The sequence below is a fragment of the Tachypleus tridentatus genome, chromosome 4, assembly GCF_004210375.1.
Source record: "Tachypleus tridentatus isolate NWPU-2018 chromosome 4, ASM421037v1, whole genome shotgun sequence".
NCBI classification, from domain to species: domain Eukaryota; kingdom Metazoa; phylum Arthropoda; class Merostomata; order Xiphosura; family Limulidae; genus Tachypleus; species Tachypleus tridentatus.
The window spans coordinates 39,254,249-39,278,467 of record NC_134828.1 but is presented as its reverse complement, the minus strand read 5'-3'; the positions used below and the strand labels follow the sequence as shown (position 1 = coordinate 39,278,467).

The 24,219-nt window shown below is 33.4% G+C and overlaps 1 pseudogene; it reads right to left on the bottom strand.

Annotated features, from left to right (window-relative positions):
* Positions 1–9,046: 9,046 nt before the first annotated feature.
* Positions 9,047–10,191, bottom strand: LOC143248106 (FMRFamide receptor pseudogene; annotated as a pseudogene).
* Positions 10,192–24,219: the final 14,028 nt, after the last annotated feature.

Genomic DNA, 24,219 nt, shown 5'->3' with positions numbered 1-24,219 from the left:
ATTAATCTGTTAAATATGACTAAATAATGTGCCTGAAAAATGATTTCAACATTTGATGATTAAAATGACCTTAAATAACGTTCTGGTGTTTGTATTGTAAAAAAAGATTTTCTCTCTTTGTATTTTTTAACATCCTTTAGAAACATTATTAAAAATAATTCATTTCAATCTTTTTACATTCAACTATACATTTAGTAAAATTATTGTCAGGATACAGTAAAAGTCAATGACGTACTGACATGCATCCTTGTTTCAAGTAAAAATACTCTTCCTTCATGACATCCAAATGTCATTGACTTAATATTAATGTCTAAATATACAGCCAAATTGTCTAGTTGTTTGTCTCGCTGGAAGTTCATTATTACAAGAAAAATTTCCGATACTTGCCAGAACAGTTGGCAGATTAATTGTTTGTTTGTTTGTTTGTTTGAATTTCGCGCAAAGCTAATCGAGGGCTATCTACGCTAGCCGTCCATAATTTAGCTGTGTAAGACTAAAGGGAAGGCAGCTAGTCGTCACCACCCACCGCCAACTCTTGGGCTACACTTTTACCAACGAATAGTGGGATTGATCGTCACATTATAACGCCCTAACGGCTGAAAGGGCGAGTATGTTTTGCGCGACGGGTGTACAAACCTGCGACCCTTAACACGCTTGGCCATGCCAGGGTTGAAAACGAAACAAAAAAAAACATTTTGTTGGCTGTGGGTGATGATATTAGTTAATAATTTTGGAAACCAACAGCATAAAAAGAAACTTACGAAATAATTGTGTAAAGGTAAGAGCATGTATGTGTGCGTTTTCTTATAGCAAAGCCACATCGAGTTATCTGCTGTGTCCACCTAGAAGAATCGAACCCATGATTTAAGCTTTGTAAATCTGTAGATTTATCGCTGTTCCAGCAAAAGACTGAAAGGTAAACAGAGAACACCCTTAAAATAAAATGAAATTATATCGGTTTTCAGAAAAAAAGCACGTAATTTGTTCTGTATCACACTTTAAGCTTACTTAAGTTCTCTTATTATGATTACATTAAAAAACAATAAGTTAGTATTAGTTATGATGCTTATAAGTGAATGTTGAAATTTTTAAAAAATCACTGCAGAAGTAAAAACGATTTCAGTGCTACAAAAATTGATTTGTGTTTGTAACATTTCACACGTAAAAACAATTTCAGTACTGCAAAAATTAATTTGTGTTTGTAACATTTCACATGTAAAAACAATTTCAGTACTGCAAAAATTAATTTGTGTTTGTAACATTTCACACGTAAAAACAATTTCAGTTCTACAAAAAATTAATTTGTGTTTGTAATATTCCATAAGGAAAAACAATTTCAGTTGTACAAAAAATTAATTTTAGAATTCCCTACATTTTACATGCAATTATGTTTCTATATTATATATCATTACCTTTTTTGATGAACGTGCTAGGAAAATAGCTCTGAAGTATAGATTCCATTGAAAAAGATTCTGCAGTAAAAATTTCATGTCCAAAGCACACTACCATCCCTGATGTCCTTCTATAAGCCAATTAGTCTTTGAGTACGACAGTTTCCAACCGACTGTTTCAACAGTCTTATCACACAAAATTACAACTTGACCATTATGTTTTGCTTCTTTCTCCAGCAATGGGTAGACAGATATTTTGTGGAAACAGCTTGTGTACTTTTAACTAAGGTTGCTTTCTCAGATTAAGATATTTCTTCGCTATGTACGTAATGTTGCCTGGAACATGTATATGGATCCTGTCACAGACTTTTGTGCTTAACAGTTTTCAAGATATCACACGTTTCTTGTAATGGTTAGAGCATGAGCTGTTACATGTACATTTGTAAATAATTTTCGTGTCTTGATTTTGTTCAACATTCCTTTATCATTCATTCCCATTAATTATAAGGTATAGATATTTTCGTCTTAAAAATTCTAAATCACCAAACTGAACAAATCTTTTTTTATCTTAACGCATGAATATTTTGCATTGCATATCTTCCCCAAACTGGTCAAATTTCGATGGCAACAGTATCAAAGTGTAGTTCTGATATATTTTATTCCACTACGACTTTATGTCGTCACTGGTTGTCAAACTACCTTCCTGATTGTCATATTCAAACGCATTTTAATATAATGTATAAATGTATTAATGAGTTGTTTTGATTTTTTCCCTAGAACAATAATTCAATCTTATAGTCCTTTCAGAAAATAGTATTGACATCTTTCTTGTCTGCTAGTACAAAATAAGGGACCATGAAGCGGATAGCTTAGGAGTAATTTTGAGAGGATATCCGAAATCAAACAAACAAACCTACACTTTCTTCTCATAACTAGTTTTGTGATTGTTTGCTAATCTCGCCAAATTACGTCGTCAGTTCTGTATAGGAAACCTCATCTAGAACTTTTATAACAGGAATATTGTTAATAATATGAAAGCCTAATATCTGATGTCGTAATTGTGTACCATTGAAACGAAAGCTTAGAATGTTGGGACAGTACTAACAAATCTGGAACTCTAGGTTAAATGGTTATAATATATTTCTGGTGTACTGCCTGAAGGATATTGTTGTTACATGCCATTAACAAACGAACGGATGTTCATCTCCAGTTGACTATGAACTAATTAGAACATTAAATGATATTATTTATTAACTATGAAAAATGTCAGAGATGTCATACAGAACAAAACGTCACCACACTTTTTTCCAGGAAATGCGTTAACTACATTTCTGAGCAGATGGTGATAATAACTGAAGAGACCGCTTCACTCATAACTAATTACTTCCTTCAGTTATTTAATTAAACACTATCACTATCATCACATATTATATATTGACTTAGTGTTATTATATCAATGCGTAGTCCCTTAGATTTGGTTTAGAATTGGAAGAATGTGTAATGATGGCATTCCAATGCTTTTATTGGCTCCAATACTGTGTCAAATTTTGATAAATGATGGAAACAATCTGCATTTGAGACTTGGAAGGCAGCTTATTGGTGTAACTACAGCATTTACAGACCTTTCAGAAATATCACGAGAAATCATGTTGAAGGACATTACATCGATTGAATTGTTCGCTGCGTTAATTTACATTTGCACTGGCCTAATTAGTAACGTGAGCCAGGCCAACCAAGCACCATAAAGGCTGCTCTTGAGCAGCATACAAAAGATGTGCTTACCAAGCTTATTATATATGAGAATAATCGTTATGTAACCAACAATGGGTCAATCTTTGTAGACGACCCTACCAAAGGCTGTCAATCTTCGCAATAAGCTCATCCATACCCTTGTAAGAATATACATAAGGATCTCACCAAATGCCGCATGACTAACTTGTTCTTCACCACAGTGTGTTTCTGAACAGGAAAATTTCACCAATATTAATGTTTTGAAAGCTCATGATGGTTGAAATATTTCACATTGTTTATTATACACATTGATGTAGACTGTAATGTATTAAAATAATAGTAAATCATATAATTTTTATAGCATATTTTACAGTAAAGATTGGATATTTTTAGAAGTCTTAAGTATGATGTCTTCTGGGATTTTATTGTCACGTGATGAAATCTGTCTACTGGACTCATTAACTACTAGCAAGTTGCAAAATAGAAAGCTTCATATACTAAGTTAAATGTTTCATTCAACTTTTCTAGCCAGAACATGTGGTTTTAATTATTAAAATGACATTCATAGCGTAAATTTGCAAAATAAAAACTAATTTTCTATGAGATACGTTTTAAAATTCAATATGGCGGCTGTCTGAAAAACGTCCTCTATAAACCTTGATTTACGCGAATCTCTATAAGACAAAGTTTAGATACTTAAAAGTAATTACTTTGTGTATTTGAAGCATTTTGACAATGCTAGTTTTCAATTAGCATTAGCGGAATGAGTTAGCTCCAGTTTGGGTCAAAATCAGTGATGGATCTTGATTTTATAAAAAAAAAAAATTTAAAAATATATACGTGTGCCAGTTATCATGCTTTCTGTACAGTCTGAACAAATTTAAGCTTATATGCCGAGCTAATCCTTTCTCTAAAACAATTTAAAGGATTATCTTTCTCGTTGATAAAATTCAATAATACACCTTTGTAAGTAGGTGGCTAGTGTAATCCAATTTTAATCACTCGCGATAGCCAAACCCAAAAATTTTCATCTCCAAAGTTTTGTTTCCAATATCATTATAATCCATCGTAATGGAATAAATCAATATACGGGAGATCTAGAAATTTCTTTAATGTTTCATATTATTTGCACGAGATAAGTAAATGTTGTAGAGAAACTCTGTAGATTCGTTACGTATTCTCTCAGAGTAAGAGTTCATCCAGTAAGTTTACATATTTATTATGCTAAGTTATTTAATAGGTTATTTGCACTCTGTTAACAAGGATATAAGAAACTCCAAATTCTAGCATAATAAATATGTAAACTATTATGGTAGAATTCGGAGTTTCTTTTATCCTTGTTAACAGAGTGCAAATAACCTATTAAATGTTTGGGTACTCATAATTTTACTCAGCATGAGATAATGATGCCTTAGCGTTCTTCAAAACAAATATTTTTTTAAGTAATCTAAACTGGAATCTTATGAAAGAGTATCACATAACGCATTTTAACTGCTAGCATTAAAATTCAAAATATCCATAATGCAATTCTGAAAAAGTATACTAGGTGATAAAATTCATGACTTGTTTGACACATTCAGAAACTATCTAAATAAAAACACGGCAAATTAAAACCATAAACGTACAATTTAAAGGAATCTAGTGCTTTCAGTGTATAATCGACATTCTGATCGCCATTACTCGTAGATAATGAGAACTTTATGTTTTATATACATAGTGCTGTATTTATAAGAGTTCCACCTGCATAGAAGCAACATCTGAATGTATCAGATATCAATATTTGATTCCCTCAATAATTGTAAGCCCGAAGGCTTATAAAGCTAAGAATACCCTTTTTAAACAAAAACTCTCAGTTGTTTGAGGCATTACTAAAATTCTGAACTTATGCAAAGCAGCGTGTAGGGAAAGACAATTTCATAAGAAAAAAATTCCTTCCTTATGAAATTCAGATCTTACGTTAGGAAATGTCTATTCAGAATGATCGAAATCTGTATATCAAAGTATATTCGTTGATACTATTGGTTGTGCTGATGAGTAAAACTTAATTAGAGTGTAAAACACAGTTCCATATGAATGGAAAACACTTGTGGATAAGTGTGCTCTAAATATGCTGTATTCAGGAACAGAAGCTGTTTATATGGTTGAGACCCCGATAGAAACAAATAATAATGGAAATATATTCTACAAGGTCATAGGACAGATGAAGAAAGGTCAGATGACAATATTATAGTGAGGGTACTTGGAATAAAAATGAATGTTGATATGGCGACTTTCTTATGTTACATCAATTCTTATCCTGGCGTTAAAGTCAAGGAGTGGTTCAACGTATCTGTGTACAATAGAACTCTGAAGAGACTAGTGGATGATTCGAATTATCCGGAATACTGCCTCTTATTAGCACTGTGTTTTAGATTATTCATTGCATTTGTTGAATTTTTCATAAACGCTAAGAACAGTTGTATGCGCTAGTTGTCCCTAATTTTCAAGTGGCTTAGCTCGTGAGCTACTAATCTAATGGTAAACTTGGCTTTCATTTATATAACTCACTAACGAGCCATAAGTGCGACGCGCAGTTTCATTGCGTTAATTTGAAGCGGACCACGGAAACTTAGGTCCACATTTAAGCATGATAACTTATTGTTTTTAAAGTAAAGTGCTTCACTAGTTTCAAAATTACTTACAAACTAAAATAACATCTTTCAGCAAGAAATTTAGTGTACAATAAGTCTGGTTAGCAATTAGAAATTAGAGACGGTGGCAGACACCCTTAACAGCCTTGTCAGAAATAAAATATACACAAACCTTTTACAATGTTTATCAATCAGAAGATTCAAAACTCTTTTTCCTCTCTGTAAGCTATTTTGATGTTAATAACGTTACACAAAAAATATCTGATAGTAAAAATGCTTCATGATTTTTTTAAAATATCTTTAAACATTTTTTAGTCAAAGCGTTTGATTTTTCTATTCATTGAACCAGCTGACTCTGCTCTTATATATATTAATCATATTTTATCTCTATACTATCAGTGTAAGGCTAAGCATTATCTAATAGTTAGCCTTTGTGAGCTGCAAGTTCAAGACTTTCGTGACGTTGTTGCTCAGTATATTTGTCCGTTGTCTCTCTGTAAAAGTGAGAGTCAATCTTATCACTTAGATATAAAAAAGGCTAGAAGAGTTCTTGAAGTAACAATGTATTCATAAGACGGTTGATATGGGTGTTAAAACTGTAATTAAAATAAAGTACAGAACAACGTTTCGACCAAGTGCCCAGCAACAGTCAGTTGCAAACTCTCTTCGTTAACCTGAAGGTAACCTAAAAAGGTCGAAACGTTGTTCTGTACTTTATTTTAGTTAAAATTTTAATACCCGTACCAACCTTCTAATGAAGACGTTATTACTTTAAGTGAGTTGCTGGTCATCGTGAACGGAGTTTTTGAAGCGTCAGGTACCATTGACAAGCTAACCCCCACCCCTCTGGTCGAAACGTTGTTCTGTACTTTATTGTAATAAAAGTTTTAACCCCGTATCAGTTGTCTTGAGATACAGGATTATCAATTTGTAAATTCTTTCGAAATATCACTTTGATAAAAAAAAGTATGTTATATTCATGATAAAAAGTAGCTAAGAAAATATGAACCAGTCCCACTTGGTAATTAGAATTTCAAATCTGTAAGTTACTGTAAAGTTTTCATAGCTATTGCTGTGGAAAATTGTAAATATCATTTAATATATTTATTTAGGCCTGGTATTATTTATTGGCTTTCCGTCTTATTTTCATAGTTTATGAAGATTATGTTACTGTTAAATTGCTTCAGATTTTTGTGCTGTCAACCAATGTTATTCTGACCAATTATCCCAGTTAGGCTTAACTGATTTTCGGTCGTGCTCAGCACGAGAGTAAAATTTCCACTAACCTTTAACGATGTAAAAACAAAGATCAACCACTTTGTGCCCAATGAAACACCCTATTATTTCCTCTTAACATAGTTCTTTTTTTCATTTCATACCTATTTCAAACAAAACAATGTATATAATTTAAAAGATCGGGGCAAAACATGTTAGATATTTTCATTAAAAATACTCAAAAGTTTACTCAGTTATTTTGTTTATACGAATTACTGATAAAGTTCTAGAGTCGAAAAGGAAACACTATAATTTTTAGAACATTGTTTATCTGTCAATTTTTTATTATTTGTTCACAATATTCAAACATAGAAAGTATTCAGAATTGATATCCTTTTTGGTTTGTTTGTTAATTTCGCGCTAAGCTACACGAGGACTATCTACGGTAGCCGTCCCTAATTTAGCAGTGTAAGATTACAGAGAGGTCAGCTAGTCGTCACCACTCACCACCAACTCTTTGGCTACTAGTGGGATTGACCGTCACATTATAATACCCTCACGGCTGAAAGAGCGAGTATGTTTGGTGTGGCTGGGATTTGAACCCGCTACCCTCGGATTATGAGTCGAAAGTCTTAACCAATGTTGGGTATCCTTATTAGACAAATAAGAAAAAATATAGTAACTGAGCACACTCGAAAACAAAAATATATTTCGTAAATGAATTGTGATTGGTTTGTTTGTTTTAGATCAAACTCATTTTGAGCTATCTGTTGTGGCCACCTTGGGCAATCGAGCCCCAGATTTTAGCGATAATTTATTCAACTTACCGCTGTCCCACCAAGAAGCAACTAAGCTTCTAGTTCAAATATTTTTTGTTTGTTTGTTTGGAATTAAGCACAAAGCCACACAAAGCTGCCCACCACGGGTATCGAAACTCAGTTTTAGCGTTATAGGTCCTCTGATATACCGCTGCTCCACAGGGGGCAATTCAAATAATGATTTTATATAACTGTATGCCAGGTGAAACTTAAATAAGAATACATGTTTGCAGTTTTTAAATGTCTTTTACTCATGTAGTAATCCTGTATTTACATAAAATTTTCAGGCAAAAGATACTTAAAAACACCATACGTATATTATATACTCCACCAATAAACGAATCCTAGCCTTATTCTTCCGACTTATCCTTGTTCAGGATTAGTGAAAAGTGTGCAATTCTTTGAAGCCGATATGATATAATGACAGATGAAATGATAGATTAGTCTTCACTTTTATGTTTTCATAGTAAACACGATTTTCAGGATTAGCAGAAAAAAGTTCTATAATAGATCAATGTGTAACTTGTTCCTCTTACACGTGGTTTTGACGTTCCTGTACTTTGAACTGAAGAACGGAAGGATCAATATCACTTTTTGATCTTCTGATCATCATCCTTAAATTAGAGATGACTAAGCCTGTTTTCCAGGAGCTTTCTAACTTGTCTGTCAAATTAGAATAGGATACAATTCGAGCTGAAGTTATCCATAATACAGCTTTAGAGAAATAAAAAAGAGGTTGATATTATTCAAAGAATAATACAACCATGTGTTACCCAAAAACAATGGAAATCAGTTTCACGACAAAAGCTCATTGTATTACAATGAATCAACATTTGGTAAAAGTGGCACGCCGTCTGTTTACATGTAAAAAAAAAATTACGTGTAATATGAGCCAATATTTCAAGCACTGAACATTATAATGGCAGTTATCTGATTCTGATTTCAAGATCTGAAGCAACGTTTTGGACACTCAAGTGCTGAATATTAAATAACTAGTGGTATTCCATTTCATCTATCCACCGGTAATTTTCCATGAGTTATTTCATGGAATAAATAACTACTGAATAAATTTCCTATTGAAACAAATTAAGGAATGAAGATATTACTTTAGGGCTGGTTCAGTGTCCTCATCCGAGTGATTGGTAACATTTGATGAAAACCTAAACAAAACAATATTTACTACTTAGCCCTAGGGTTTATTATACTGGCGATATCTGATGATAAACACGTACAAAAAAGATTACTTTAGGCTTCGCCATTATTATAGCTCCGCACTTTCTTTTCTTCTTTCTTGATGACAAGCATGAAGATGCGACTGACGAAATCTTTTGGATTGAAGTCTTATAGAAATACCACGATCTGACGATAAAGTCTGAATTCGCAGTAGTTTTTGTTTGCAGAATATGGAAAATAGCGTTTGTTTGAACTTATGTCCAAAGATGCAGTATATAATAAAGTTAACAGAAGAGTTAAGTGTCACTAAGAGATTGGAACAATGAGCCAAAGAATCCCAGTAAACGTCGAAGTATTCCAGAATGTTCACAAAGAATGCAGTGATATTACAGAAGAGAAATACAATTACAACACAGAGCAACATTATAGACAGGCTAATCTCCTTCCGCTGCCGAAAGCTGAGTTTTTGACGATCTTTGTTAGCTTGATTCACTGTGTGCCAGATAAAAGTGTTGAGGATGGCAAGAGTAAGCAATGGAAGGAAATACATCATCAGGAGGTACATCCAAATGTAATAAATTTCAAAGTAAAGTTTATTTTCGCGGAATGATGATGGCTGGATGTCATACACTGTTGAGTTTGTGAAAGAATCCCATCTCTCTATCCTTTGAACTTCCCAAAAGCGAGGTATATTGTAACACACTGCAATCACAGTTACAATGATATTGTAAAAGCTCGAACGCTTGTATGTGAAGAGAGATTTAGCTCTGAATGGATGACAAACAGCCACATATCGTTCAATAGTCACAACAACCGTCATCCACACTGATCCAGTTTGAGCAATCAAGGCTATTGGATAAACCACTGGCACTATAAACGGAAAGACAATCCAGGTATAGAAACGTAACCAATGTATTAATTTCCCTAATGTTGTTAAGCCTAACATTATTAACGCACATAACAAAACTCCTGTGTCGAAAATAGCTAAGCCTTGAAGACTGCAGTTGATTGCGGATTGCATCTGAGGTCGAGATAATACAAGAAGAGATATAATGTTACCGATTATCCCTAGCGCACTTAATAGCGTAATACCCACACCTGTGGATATCAGTTCCAAGATAGAAATTGTTGTCGATAGTCCGTTATTTAATCCTAGTGATGTTTCATTCATCTTGTCTACCACTTGATTCACTTTATAAGTTTAATTAACTCTCACTCAATCAATATCTTAAGTCCTCTCAGGTATAGCGTTCAAAATCCAAATATTGTTACATTGCTTCTTTTATCCTTATGAAATAATGTACAACAAATCAAAGTTTATTTCATAACTCTATACGACATAAACACATTTTGTCTTTTAAGAAGAAATGGAATGTGAAACTATTATAATTATAAGACACTTCTGATTAAGTTTATTCTTAATCTACATAATAAAACCCTGTTAACTGACTTCATTCAAAAGAATAATAACATCTTTTCTTATAATTCAAGTCTCCCAGCAAATGAAATATATTTATCCTGAAAGACATTACTGATGTCGTAGAATAGTTTTCACTGAGATAACTCAAGTTTCTTAATGTTTATGTAGAAATAACCTATTCATCAAGACGTCCTTGTACATTTCATAGTTAGCCAGTTAATTTTACAATTTTAATACAAAATATGTTACGATTTTTTAAAACCAGTCACTTTGTAAGAGTAAACCGTTTAACGTGAGCACGGGCTCCAAAATAAATTACTAAAATAACATTTAGATTAACATGTCGATGCTTTTTTCTGGAATCATTAGAATACTTGCAGTCCTGAATATAAAAATCGTTACAAAAGTATCTGGTAACCTTCAAGAAAACACAGTACTTATATTTATCTTGAAAGTTTTTTTTAAAGTTTTAACAGTCATTGTTATTAAACGAAAGATTTAGAAAACATGAAAGTCAAATAATTTACTTCTTAAGAAATTCCAAGTAGATTCAGTGTGAAGACATCTCACTTTTCTGAAGCTTTAGTTCTTGACCAATGAAAAACAACAGAACTGATTGTTGTATATACTGCAACTCGACTTCAAACATTTTGACACTCAGAACGACATAGAAAACGACCATACACAAAACTAGCGATGACTTTATTGATGGCTCGCTTTCTTCGTGGATCAAGTCAGGTAGGTATTCGTCCTCACAATATCTGAGAATGAAAACTGGGCACACTAGGTATTCTTATAGCCTGATTTCATCTCTAAATATCTACACGTTTATATTTAAGGACAACATATCTTAAACACGTTATTTCTGGACATTGATACTTTCTGGTTGTCACCGTCAGATACACGTGAAGAATGAAGTCTTGAATTAGCTCGTTAAGAACGTAGTGAGACTCTCGAGATATCTCCCAAACTTTCATACATCATAAGCGCATGCGTTGTTCAAAATGGAACTTCTTCAAGCAGCAGAGAAAACAGTACCGAGTGATGTTATTCAAAAGTTAGGCTATATACACTGTCCATTTTCGGGAATTGAACTTCAGATTTTAGTGTTATAAGCCCGTAAACTTACCTCTCACCTAGCGGGGTTCAACAATATGGAGGGAATGTAGTGCTTTGTTATTTGATAAATTAATGCTCAGAAAGATTTAGTCAATTCTACTTGTACTCATCAATTCATTTTAAAACAAAATATCACACTTCCGGATGACAGTTGTATTTTTAGGTGTGTTTTTTTTTTTAATAATTCGGAGCTTATATATTTACTTCTATTCCATACTGTATACAAAATACTTTGCAAACATGCTACCTAATAATTCCAGTATGGAGTACAACGACTTTCTAGTCATGTTTTTACATATTCTTTTATAATGAATCTAAATAGAAAATTTTAGATAACGTATAATAGTCTACTACAATCACATGTAAATGTATCTTTTTATGTTTGAGTTTAACTCTTACTGAGATAGAATATTTAACAGAAGATCAATGTTTATTTTAACAATTAGTATGCAATTAGTGTAACTGTGTGTATTGGATTATGTGCTTTATTTGATATCTTTAAAATAATGTTTGTAAATGATTAATTACTGTAATTTTAAAGCCCCATTTCTTCTCTATTTAAACAATTAAATATATGTGTTTATTTTCTAAACATGTTAATTACACACGAGTGCTTATGTTTAAAAAGTAGTTTAAAGACTACAGTAATTACTGTGTTTGTTTACATGTTGAGTTTTCTTACGTTTTACACACTTATATGTTTATTTGTCTAATGGAATAAAAATATCTCTAGCTTGTTGTTATGTATAGGGTTGTTATAAAGTTAAGTTGCCTACAAATCTACTGTTAAAACGTGGAAAACTATCATAAAGCTAAAACATTTGATAGCTGAGGTAACCAGTTGATGTAATATATGATTCGCATCACGAGGAAATATGATGGAATTGTATAAAAAACAGCACTAGATATGTCACAAAGTATTATGACTCTTGCGAATTTATGCCTGAACATTTTAACTGTTCTCATAAAATATTGAAACAACCATGGTAACAACGCTTTTGCAGCATCAAGGTGATGTCGACGGGTAAACATCGAACTATTATGATGATGAGGTTAAACAGATGTGAACAAAGAAGAACAGTCGCTGATCTAATTTGAAATATTCCTCAGAGAAAAGGAGTTTTGAATGAAACAAACTTCATGCACTCACTCTTATCACAGTACTTGGTCACACTCTCAGGGACATAACGATCAGCAAAATGTTTTCACGCACGTGACTAGGGACATTACCAAGTCCCATTCTTATTTATTTTTGGTCTTAGGTTTACCGTAAAGCGCCCTCTATCTGGACAGATCTGAAATACATTATAAGATACCAGGTAGTGTGTATTTGCTGAAAGTGTGGTACGTAACATGATTGAAAACCATATAGAATATGAATCGTAGCAATTGTTAAAATGTTTGTTGTGTGAATTTCACTATACGTTCAATCTGGATACATTTAATTAAATATGACATTGAACTCGCCTTTTCTATTGTCTTATTACTTCAGTCACCAAATATTTTGGCACCCAGTGACTCAGAGGCAAGTTGAGAGCTTATAACACTAAGAAAATCTAGTTACTCTAAATACGAGATGGACTAAACACAAATAGCCCACTGATGTAGCTTTATGCTTAATAGCAAACAACAATAAAAAATGCTTTAACCTTGCGTTGATTATATTGACGTTAAAATACGTTGTCTCTCCTGATGACAACCTTACGAATATAGAATAATCGTAATATCAAACGCGGATGTTCTGGAAAAAACTTCTTTAAATAAAGCTCCAATAAACCAGGCCAAGTCTGGGACATTAGATGTGAAAAAAGAACTGCACACAGGGACATTAAATGTGAAGAACTGCACACATGTTTTTTATTCATACTGAGAAACTGTTTGAAAAAAGAAGAAAAGCAGAAGAATGAAGTTATAATCATATTTTATAAATAAATAAAGTATTTCAACGTGAAAGTAACGCTTTCACTAATGAAATACTGAAGTTTTAAATGACGATGATTTGAACTCATGATTGCACCTAACCACCAGCCTGTTTAATCGTAGCATGTATTTGCCATTGGTTAGTAAAGCAATCAAATTTCTACCTGGTTGCCACATTTACCACTGCCAGACTCCTTCAGTAGTCATTCGTTAATTTATCTATCAAACTGTAACCTGACTGATGGTTAAGGCACTCAACTCGTAATCTGAGGGTTGTGGGTTCGAATCCCAGTCACATCAAACATGCTCGCCCTTTCAGCCGTGGTGGCGTTATAATATGACGGTCAATCCAACTATTCGTTGGTAAAAGAGTAGCCAAAGAGTTAGCGGTGGGTGGTGATGACTAGTTGCCTTCCCTCTAGTCTTGCACTGCTAAAGTAGGGACGGCCAGCGCAGATAGCCTTCGTGTAGCGTTGCGCGAGACTTAAAAAACAAAACAAAACAAACAAACCTGACTGATCACCTACAGAAAAAGTGTAATTGTCATATTTACCACTGGTAAACTCCTTCAGTTGTGAGAATTGAAGTACTTCTAATAATGTTATATGAAAAACATTGCAAAAGAAATCTGTTATATCTTACAGCCACTTCAAAAGCCACCATTCTTTGACCAAAGAAAGCACAGTTTCAGGGTGAACTGTTGACAACGAGTGAGTAGAAGCTTATTTTGATTCGTCGTATCTCATCTGTACTGACAGTAAAATAGAAATATATGAAGCAAATATGATCGGTAATAATGAAATTTGTTGATTCTTTTAAAGGTTCCCCTACAGGTTGTTGTAATTAAACACCAAACTACACAATGGGCTATTTAGGCACTGTCAGCTACGATTATCAAAACTCGGACGTACCGCTGTGCCACTGTCGGAAAATATACCTCGTACACCAATACATCACCTCGAACAGTGGGCTAAATCCGAGTCAAATATCTTATTTGTTATTTTACTAAATGTTTTATTCTATCAGCAGAAGGAAGCTTCACTCGTCATGCCTTGTTGTGTGCCTCCAGTAATCCATTATTCACAGTTTGTCAGTTTAGTATCTCCGCTAAGTGTTCTACATTTTTAGATTGTTTAACTCTTGACACATAATATCCTTAGGAAAGCCAAAACAAAGAAAACGAAAATGAAAAACGGGTATATTAGAACAACTAATACTCATACCAAGTTTTAAGCCAATCTGACTAGAACTGAAAGTATGTTGGCCAATTGAATAATGTTTGCAAAACGACGAAACAACAGAAAAATATTGTTACATAAATATAATCTCAATATGGTGCGTTTACTCTGGAGCCATAAAATTATCGAACATTTCGATCGTTTCAAATAAACATGTTTCCACAGTTCTTATTTTGGTACCAAAGCATGTTAAATTTATATATATGTATATGTTTTATTTACTTATATGACACGCTGTTCTGCTATCGAAAACTGATATGTGTTAATTACATGTGTGGATAGAGATAGTTTTTCTCCTAGTTATCTTTACTATCACTTTAGCTGCACGTGAATTAGAAGTTATCTTGATCTAGCAGGTGTGTCTAAACCACTCGTACAGATTTAGCAAAGACAATGAAAAAAGGATCTTCGCTTTTAGTTTGTGGAAAACTTTGATAAATCTGTTTTAATTGGTATGGTCCACTGAGCTTTACTGATGAAGGTTGAACGTGTGTTTATCTTAAACACACATAGCTGTTGTACAGCACTTTTATGATTCCATAACTTTACAGGCAGAAGCTTGAACACCTGTCTGTCTCGTATACGGTTACCTGCTCGCTTCTATTTTCTGTTTCATGATTCACACAGTTTCATTAGATGAAATCTAAGTCTTTTTCCGCACACATATGTAGTTCTGTTTGAAGTTTGCATAGCACTGGACTTTGCTAATGTGGTATAAAATATCTCTTTCCTTTTAACGTATCTATGTAGCTGTTGTTCGAACTTTTAAGGTTCAATTAGCTTGATTTATCATTGCTAGAAACTGTATCTTTATTATAAATATATATAATTTCTGTACAATTTTCCTTGTCTCTTAGATTGACAGTTTCTCATATGCACGTCGTTCTTTTATGGTCCGCTCACTCTATTGGCAAGGTTGAATAACTTTTTCCCTTCTCATATAAACGTATTTTTCTTTGTTTTCATGGTCCACTCACTCTATTGGCAAGGTTGAATAACTTTTTCCCTTCTCATATAAACGTATTTCTCTTTGTTTTTATGGTCCACTCACTCTATTGGCAAGGTTGAATAACTTTTTCCCTTCTCATATAAACGTATTTCTCTTTGTTTTATGGTCCACTCACTCTATTGGCAAGGTTGAATAACTTTTCCCTTCTCATATAAACGTATTTCTCTTTGTTTTATGGTCCGCTCACTCTATTAGCAAGGTTGAATAACTTTTCCCTTCTCATATAAACGTATTTCTCTTTGTTTTATGGTCCACTCACTCTATTGGCAAGGTTGAATAACTTTTTCCCTTCTCATATAAACGTATTTCTCTTTGTTTTTATGGTCCGCTCACTCTATTGGCAAGGTTGAATAACTTTTTCCCTTCTCATATAAACGTATTTCTCTTTGTTTTTATGGTCCACTCACTCTATTGGCAAGGTTGAATAACTTTTTCCCTTCTCATATAAACGTATTTCTCTTTGTTTTTATGGTCCACTCACTCTATTGGCAAGGTTGAATAACTTTTTCCCTTCTCATATAAACGTATTTCTCTTTGTTTTTATGGTCCACTCACTCTATTGGCAAGGTTGAATAACTTTTTCCCTTCTCATATAAACGTATTTCTCTTTGTTTTATGGTCCACTCACTCTATTGGCAAGGTTGAATAACTTTTTCCCTTCTCATATAAACGTATTTCTCTTTGTTTTTATGGTCCACTCACTCTATTGGCAAGGTTGAATAACTTTTTCCCTTCTCATATAAACGTATTTCTCTTTGTTTTTATGGTCCACTCACTTTATTGTCAAATTTGAACAGCTCTCTTTGTCTCATACACATATATAAGCAGTTGTTAGTGAACTTTTTGTGGTTCATTGAAAGCTGAATAACTGTTCTTTCTATCACACACATACACACATATGTAATTGTTATTTTAATTTTGTATTCTAGTACACTATGTAGGACAATGTTGAGCAAATGTGTTTTTCTCTCTCGTACGTAAAATCGATGTTTTATATTTCATTTTCTTTAGTGGTGAAGGAAACAGTGTTATCGTTCCAGTCAATGTAATCATGAAATGTAATGTTCTTTGACTAATTATTAACCCTAATATATTATAACCTTCACTGGAAGTTGGGTGAAATTCCGAACGGCAGTTGTAGAATATTTTTAGCTCTTAGTGTATATACGACAGTAAACTGAAATGTTTTCAGTACATTCACCTCAGATAAGTATTTCAGTTAACTACTTTTATTGATACAGGTAGAAACTCATGACTGACATTAGCTCGTATATTTTTATAGATAGTACAGACTGTAGCTAGATATCAAATGAGTATTTTATATTTTCAATTTTACATTATATATTTTATGCATCTCAACAGTTTATTATCGGTCATAGTTATACACATTTAACTCCTGTGACTATTTAAAATCTGATTTATTATTATTTTAGCCCGGTATGGCAATGTAGGTTAAGGCGTTCGACTTGTCATTTGCGGGTCGCGGGTTCAAATCCCCGTCTCACCAAACATGCTCGCTCTTTTAGCCGTAGGGGCGTTATAATGTTACGGTCAATCCCACTATTCGTTGGTAAAAGAGTAGCCCAACAGTTATCGATGGGTGGTGATGACTAGGTGCCTTCCCTCTAGTCTTACACTGCTAAATTAGGGACGGCCAGCGCAGATAGTCTTCGTGTAGCTTTGCGCGAAATTCAAAAACAAACAATTATTATTATTTTACATATACATGTATTGCTATGAGACTTTTAATTAAAAATAAAACATAGCAACTGAGTTCTCCTCTTAGTAAAAACGTTATAGTTTTAAACTACAGAATTACTAGGAGAGCAAAAAATGTTTAAGTGAATAGAGAAAACTTTAGAATTGTGAAGTAAGATGATAAGAAAAAATACACATTTCAGTTCATTAATTAATTATTCTAAACTTTCGTTTACGTGTTCTGCTTGCAATTAGTGATATACTCGTAAACATAGAAATAAAAGGGGTAATTTTTTTAAATCTACTTTAGACAAAGTTACGCACTATTATTATTATGCTATGTAGTGCTGATACGTGTTTAGATCTGTTACGTGTCATGTCCTTCTAAACTTAGGTAATACTCACATCAAGAGGTGGTATAGACATGTACAAGTTGATCTAAGTTTGTTTTTTATTTCACTTGAATACGTATGGTTGGAATTATTTTTAGCATGAGTAATCTAAAATCCGTGAAATACTATTCCAGGGCTCGGTTTCACTCAACATTAAAGTGTTAACATTATTATTTTATTTTTTGTGATAAATATAAATGTTTTCCTCCAACTGTAGTAGCCTGAGAGCTCACTATAACAAATATTGAAGCTAGCCAGTATGGTTAAAATCCCACTAATACTTTATTTGTTGTATGAAAATACATTTCTGTTTTATTTGTATACTCGCTTCACTCAGGTTATTAGATTGATGTGTGTGTGTCTGTGTGTGTGTGTGTTTTCCTATAGCAAAGCCACATCGTGCTATCTGCTGAGCCCAGTGATGGGAATCACCTGATTGTAGCGTTGTAAATCCGGAAACATACCGCTGTACTAGCGTGGGGCTATTAGATTGATAGTGTATGTATTCTGAACCATATTAGAATAAAAGTATAACTTATATATTTTTATTGCTAAGCAACATGACATAAAATATTTGGAATATGTTGTTCCGAAACGCACTGACTTTTGTATATATAAACAACTTAGTTCCTATGTGGATTTTGCTAGATTGCCTCATTAAAAGCATTCTCATATGCATGTGTGCACGTAAGTGGAGAGGATAAGTAATACCTAGTTAAATACTCTCAGAGTCCACTTAGTATGAGTGCAAAATTTCAGGTTTCTAGGTTCTCCTTGGGGCTATAGCAATCACAGTTCTTTTCTATGTGTTTTTCGCATAAAAAGATGCACACACGCACGCGCGCACTAACATGAACAAGTAATAATACCCAGCTGCACACTCTTAGGGTCTATTTAGTATGGGTGCAGGTTTCAGGTTTCTAGGTTCTTTCCTTTTTGAGCCATAGTGCTCAAACATACACGCAAGCTAACAGATGCGCCCTTTTATTACAATATGTAGACTTTAATGTGTTTCATTTCCTAGGCTGACCATTATTACTTTATTTGCTGAATAACACTTTCAGTAACTGCTGTGCTAAAGATGCTTGAACAACTTTACGATCTGAATACATCAGGATTAATTAAAATCATCGTGTGTTCAATTTTCACTAGTTATGCTTTAATGATGCTAGTGATATATTTATTTCACGCTACTTGTTTGCACATGTATCACATCCGGGTGATGCGCTGACATTGGCCATTTTCTTCACATAAAAAAAGCTCTACTACAAGTGCTTGATTAAATTTATATCCGTATTAAATTAGGATGATAAAATTCCTGAACGGTAAAAAAAGTGTCACAGATTTTATAATTGAACATTTAAGTCGAAACATAATTAACCTCTACTGATTTATATAGAGTGATAACTTTAAAACACACACATTGTATCAGTAATGAACAGTAATCATGAAAAATTCATGAGTAGTCCATGAATAAGTGTGTAACTCCTACTAGTCCTCAGAGTATGAAATTATTCCTATATCTCTGTATACTTGTGTGGCATTGGAAGTAGCATATTAACATTTTCTTTTTACCATGTCGTACTGCATAATATGTATGAAGTAATGTTCTGAACAGTTTAGATTCAAGTGTCACTATAAAGTGGTCCACAATGGTAGAAGACGTAAAAAAATCTTCTGATGATACTCAGAGGGAAATATAGTCCTAGGTAAAAATATGTCTTTGTTGTTTACTGTTTATCCTAAGTGCTTCCGCTTTTGAATGGCCATAAGATAAATAGTGAGTGCTTATAACTAAGGATGATGCCTTGGAGTATCACATTCAACTCTCCAAGATTCGTACAGATGTTTTACTATATAGTTACTTTAAGAAAGTGAAAAAGAACCTTTTCATAAATACCAAAAATCCACTGGAACATAATGGAAATGACATTACGAACATCAAACTTTCGAGGGGTGTCCGATAATAAAGAAGAGATATAACTACAGCTATATAAATGTTAAAGTTAATTATAGTCAGTAGCTACTTAAATTATTATTATTATTATTACACCTGCTGAGCAAATAAATGACATAACTGTAAGACTTAAATTTTCCTTATTTTGTACGTTTTTAAACACTTGTTAATATTCTTATTGAAATATTGTTAACACTTTAACAATTATATTCGGACATACGTATTACGATAAGTTGTTCTGCTACTTTATATCTGTCTCCTCTGAAGATCATCCAACAGAATTATATCCAGTGAAGGACTCACAGGTCAGATAAAAGACCGGAAGTTTAGATCGTATTTTATAAATCAAATATGTATTATCAATATAGTTATTTCTTCTTCTGACGGAAGTTCACAAACTACTGGCCAGTTTAACTTTATCGTTTTTATCTGTCAGACAGAAAGGAGTTGGCTGACAAATCGTTAAATGTCAGTTCATTCCATATCTTGATCTTAAGCCTTTCATCAGGACAAGGCTTAACGTTAAGCCAACATAATAAACCTTTTCAGATCAAACCTACCACCTGTTTGCACATATATCGTATCGAGAAAAATGTGTTGACGATGCTATGTACTGGCCATATATATGTATATACATATATATTAGTGAAACTAATTAGATTTTAATGAAGTTAAATAGTAAAATCATAAGGAAGAACTGCGTTAAAAACAGTAAATCCAAATCTCTAAGTATTTATATAATTTGTTATTTTAACTCAAAAACAAGCCGAAACAAAAACAAATAAAACTAAAAACACTGCATCAACTTAAAATATCCCAAGTTACAAGCCACAATGATAGATAATAGGTTTTGGAGGTAACTATATGGTAGTACTCACATAGCGGTGGGGATACACTATCTATCAGTCTTAACCTCCATTCACCAGTCTCACACAAGAAATAAAGAATAGTAATAGATAAAGAATTAGAAATAGAAATTAGTTGTGGGAAGGTGACTGCTTTCCCAAATAAAGAATTAATTGAAATAAAAATAAAATAAGGAAATAAGGTATTACCATTTGGGAGTAAGTAAGATTAAAACTTACCTTATTGGTAAGTTACCTTACTAAACTTATTGGAGTTAGCATTCCAACTCCCAATACAATAGAAAGGCAGTAACTGAAAGCATAGCGAACGAACTATACCAGCACGAAGTATCACATCCAACTGTCCAAACTAATATAACTCCCAATCACCAGACATTCATTAACTCTACTCTGACTATCATGCTCTAGACAATCCTTTTTATACGGCAGGGTGTACATCCGCATGAAGTAGTGCCAAGCTGTTAAATGACATTTTTCTTAAGTCCGCAGACATACTGCTGTGCCATAGGGGTGTTGTTATATGTATTAACAAAAATACAAACAAACTTATGAAAAGGAAATCACATTGATGCCAAATAAATATGAATCCTCATTCATCCTGATCTTGTGTGTAAAATCTATGTTTTAGTCTCTCTTTTATGTAATGCATCTGGAGCACCTCGTTTGAATGACCAGCAGTAATCAGCCATCATGCTAATATTCCACCTTTCTTGGTACCTTCTTTCCATTTTCCTAATGTCTTGATGAAACCTTTTCCCTTGCTCTTCACTGACGGTACGGATATTTTCAGGGAAATAGTCAATATGAGAGTGTAAGAAATGAACTTTTGAATTCATATTACAACCCAGCTCTTTAAAATTATCGAGCATCTTATTGAAAATATTTTCGTAATATGGGTCAATGTTGTTTCCTTAAAAATTGTAAATAACATCTTTAAAGGCAATCCATGGTTCTTTTTCAACTTTCTTTATTGTAGTTTCAAACTATTCATCAGGAAGACCACTTTGTAAACTGAGATACAACAAAAACCTCTTATTTAAATTTCTATTTTGAAATAGCTGGGAATCACATAAAACAATCACCATTTTTCTCTGAGGTCTTTAGAAACTGATTTATCACGCCCATTTTTATGTAAAGTGGAGCTAATGGGACATTTTTACGTCATTCAAATGTTCATGTTCAAGTTTTTTTCTATTATTGTATCAGTCTGACTCTGCGTGGCTGTTACTTCTTTATCCAGTGCTGATTTCGTGTTTTGGTATCCCATAAACCCAAAACAATGGAAACTTTGTGTAACCAGATTGTTGACCCAACAATATACAAATGACTTTTAAGACTTCACAAAGCAGCCAATTATATTCTGTGTATTTAACCGTATTAAGAAGTAGCTTGAGATGTTTGTATGTTTCCTTTAAGTGAACCGAAAGGGTAGCAGGAACATGTGTATAAGTATTACCATTTTGAAGGGGAAAACCTTAGAATTTTTTGGGACGAATCAATGAACAAACGCTCCTCACATGGTTCATGAACTAGAGTTCTTACCTTAGTATTAATTAATTTATTAAACCAGTATATTCTTATTTTTTTTTATAGCAAAGTCACATCGGGCTATCTGCTGTGTCCACCGAGAACAAGCGAGCTCCTAACTTTCAACGTTGTAAATACAAAGACCTGCCGCTGCGCCGGCAAGGGAACATTTAAGGAAACGAATGTATTAGTACAAAATTCAAGTAATTTCCCTTGCGCAGTGACATAGAAAGGACTATTTGGTGGTATCAAAGGTTACTTAAAAAATTAAAATTAAATTATTTCACAAAGGTAAGCTTATGTTATTATATTATATTAGTGTGAACTGATAACAAATTAAAACAAACATTATGAGTGTATTTCAAGAGTTTTAAAATTAATAAAGAAGAATTAGATCAGTCAAAGGTTTTGCCACCTGTATAAGAGTTTTACTTCTTTACCTTGTACTACATAATAAATCTTTCTCTCAGCGCAAAGCCACGAGTGAGACTACCTGTACTTTGTACGTCGCAGGAATCGAAACCCTGTGTTTTGCTTTGTACGTCCGTAACCTTACCTCTTATCCACTGTTATTGTTAATCTAACATGTACAACACTGAATATACTTTATTTTGAATAGGTATATTCCAATATGTTTTATCGTAATATTTCTTAAAATATAAATATATCGATACGAACGTACTCTCAGTGTTACATTTTAGTCATTACTCTCAGCAGATTACAAAGTTGATGGTAAACAAAAGAAGTGTGTTTTTTTATAGCAGGCTTGGCATGGCCAAGCGCGTAAGGCGTGCGACTCGTAATTCGAGGGTTGCGGGTTCGCGCTCGCGTCGCGCTAAACATGCTCGCCCTCCAAGCCGTGGGGGGTGTATAATGTTACGGTCGATCCCACTATTCGTTGGTAAAAGAGTAGCCCAAGAGTTGTCGGTGGGTGGTGATAACTAGCTGCCTTCCCTCTAGTCTTACACTGCTAAATTAGGGACGGCTAGCACAGATAGCCCTCGAGTAGCTTTGTACGAAATTCCAAAAACAAACTTTTTTATAGCAAAGCCGCATTGGGCTATCTGCTGAACCCACCGAGGGAAATCGAACCCCTGATTTTAGTGTTGTACCAGAGGGGGGTTCTAAAGAAAATGAATAAATAAACCAGCATCAGTATAGAAGTTTACTTAACTTATGAGTTAACTAGTAAAAATAAATGAAATTAAGTCCTTAAAAATATACAGTGAATCTTTACCAGAAAAACAAACTTATGACGCAAAAAACTGGGTTTCGATACATGCGGTGGGTGCACACAGGTAATCTGTTCTGTAGTTTTGAACTTAAAAACAAAGATGGCGGACCATGCATAAACATTTAAGTAAATGACATGTTTGGTTGCCAGTGAGTTTCATAGTTAAAATCAAGGAAAGGTTTTGATACATGTGTTAAACCAAAAGTTGTAATTATTTGTCTTACAACCGTAAGTAAATGTTGAACATATCTATTAAAAATACACAAGTGTTTTATTCTAAAATTTATTTTCGTTCACTCAATTGAAAGTGAATAGTGTAATAAAATTTACGTCGAGCAACCTTCAAGGAAAGGATTACCTTTACAGATCTGGTATACCTCTGACAAACTCAGTAATAAGATGACATTAAAGATGGGTTATTGACTTCACTCTGTAGTAACCATTGACTGTTTAGTAGCAATGTCGTGTATTTTGTTTTGTTGTTATTTCTTTTAACAAATTTCACATCACCATTTCAAATTCAGACTTCTTGTTCAAAAATTTATTTGCTTAAGGTCTTCTATTATAGATGCATAAGGACTCTATTGGAGGGAAGGTAGCTAATCAGCCCTACTCACTACCAACATTTGAGATACTTTTCTCTGATCGACTATAAGGATTTAGCCGTCATTCGTATAGCTTGCCCACAGCCCTAAAGTTTGTACAATGTGAATAAAGAATCCAAATGACAAAAAAAGCCACCGAGTTCTAAGACGAATTGAAATCTTTTTATGTGTATCACAATGACTCTGTTTACATTTTGGTTATGAAATAAATAATATATTTAAAAAAAACTTAACTGCAAGTGTAGAATGTAATTACTGAAGTATTTAGTTTCAGTC